Raw genomic sequence first — 2,539 nt, 5'->3', positions numbered from 1 at the left:
CTGTTTCAGTTGTGTTGGAAAAATAAAGAAATCTGATGTTAAATGTTTTCTAAGATTATTTGTATAGGTTTAGTGTATTCTTACAAAGGTCCATCCTGAGATGCCCATTGAAAGAAGCTAAATGTAATTATACTTTAATCCTAAATTATTGAGGGACATTGACCAAGTTGAGAGTACTCAGTCATGTGGCTAACATTTGGGAAGGAACAGGAAAACAGTGGTCTCAAAACAGTATCCCAGTTACCATTTGCAAGAGTACAGTTCTTTGTAAATAATTCATTTTTAAAAGGATATGCTTTATTTCTCACAAAAAGATGAAATTTTTTTTTTAAATACCTTTTTCAGAAGTATGGTTTTTCATTGTTGTTTACTTTCTTACTGAGTGAAATATGTATGTCTTAGGATCACAAAGCCAAATAATTACAGGAGCAACACAGATAATGGGAAGCAGCATGGGCCGGATGCAGTGCTCAGGCCTGTAATCCTCACACTCTGGTGGGAGGCCGAAGCAGAAGGATCGCTTGAAGCCAGGAGTTCGACACCAACGTTAGTAAGAGTAAGACCTCATCTCCACCAAAAATAGAACAATTAGCCGGGCATGGTGGCACATGCCTGTAGACCCAGCTCCTCGGGAGGCTGAGGCAGGATTGTTTAAGCCCAGGAGTTTGAGGTTGCTGTGAGCTATAACACCACTACACCCTAGCTGTGATGACAGAGTGAGACTGTGTCAAGAAATTAAAAAAAGGGAAGCTGGATGGCAGCAAGGGTCCACCGGAGAACATCTCCCAAGGGCCTCAGACCACTGTTAGAAATACAGGCCCAGTGTTATCACATCTTTTTCTTCAAAAGAAGGTAGAAATATGTTTAATAGGAAAGCTTCAATTTTGAAATGGCAGGGCAAATAATTTTAAAGAGGCCCAGCCAGTGAAAACAGCCAGACTGCCAGTTCTCAAACTTTGACTTAATTTCCAAAGCACAGCCTTATTAGAAAAAATATAAATGGCATTAGAGATACTTTCTAGGATTAAGCTGTCACTTCTTTGTTAAAGTCTTAGGAAGAAAGGCAGGCAGAGAGGACAGGGGTTAATTTAAGAGACTCGGGCAGTGCAGAGGCAATATATGTAACCAAAGTGTTTGTACCCCCATAATATTATAAAATGAAAAAAAAGTTTAAGAGCAGGTTATGGCCATGGGGAGTAGCTCGGAAGAACTGGTCTGTGTGGAAAGACTGGCCTGTGCTGAGTCCATCCATGCCTTCTTGACTTTGCAGGAGGGGAGTGACAGAGGAGATTATAGGATGTGGTCCTTTGGAACTTAGGGAAAACAAAGATCTTTGGAAAAATCAAGCTCATGATTAAAATCAAGATTTTTAAAAGGGGCTAAGGGGAATAGGGAAAGGCTACTGTTATAGCAAGTAGTTGGATCTTAATTTTCACATTTATAGGAACAGTAGACTTGATCTATAAAGTTCTATACTTCCATAATTGTTTTTAATCCTCATCTAAAAAGTCCAGTATAAAGATATTGTATTTTCACTCATAAAAATACCTCTGGTAAGACAGTGAACCTGTAAACAAATGAACTTTAGCAGCATTCTGGGCATCAGTACCCTGACTGTCCCTGGAGAACCACTTTCATATGGTTCCAGGTGCCTGGCCTACCCCCTGCATCCGGGCTAGCAACATGACTTAGGGCCGGCCAGTGAGAAGCATCCTGACGCTTGTATAGGGGCTAAAGTGGAAAGTCCTGGAAAATCCTGGAGCTGCTGAAGGCCCTAGAAGTCAACATGAGCTAAGCTCACTTGAGATTAAGAAAATGGCCCAGTAACTCGGGTAGAGCTTTTGGATGACAGGGACTTTAGCAACAGTTATACCATTATACAATTACACAGTTCTAGCATTTTTTGGTCTGAGTAGTTTGTATTGGGTTTCAAGTACTGGCTAACCTTGCTGGCTTTTACTAATGTTTTAATACAAGAGTCCCCCATACCAAGCAATCTCGTTACTAAGGATTTGTTTTTAGAAACTTCAAGTATTCTTGGAGGTAAGGATAGGGAATCAGATTCTAAAGTACATGCACACATCTAAGGGAAGGGCCCTGAATTTCCATTAGTCTCTTAGCCTTGGTATAGCGAATAGAATCAACCATTTTTCATTATGTAAGAGCTTGGTCAGTTTCAGTAAAGAGGTGGATATACGGACATTAACTAAATGTATTTGCTTATCACAAATGTTATTCTCTATTGATTTTACATCTACTACTGAGTTGAAGTCCATATAGGAAATAATTTAATTAGAAGAGGCCAAGAAAGTCCCAGTATAATTTTTTTTAAGCTCTGTTTTAAACACTAATGCAGTAAAGTAAATCATCATTTGCATACCGAGTTACAGAATTATATACTGGAGGTTGAGGGTGGGAATAGCTGACCTAATTTGGAACTCAGGTCTGTTTTCCTATAGAAATACCATATCTCCTGGACTAGAGAAGAAGTAACAGTTGAGCTTAAAAAAAAATTGGAGTAAATATATCTGCATTTGTG

The sequence above is a fragment of the Microcebus murinus genome, chromosome 25 (assembly GCF_040939455.1).
Source record: "Microcebus murinus isolate Inina chromosome 25, M.murinus_Inina_mat1.0, whole genome shotgun sequence".
Taxonomy (NCBI): Eukaryota; Metazoa; Chordata; class Mammalia; order Primates; family Cheirogaleidae; genus Microcebus; species Microcebus murinus.
The sequence above is the reverse complement of the archived record's forward strand: the minus strand, read 5'-3'. Positions refer to the sequence as shown.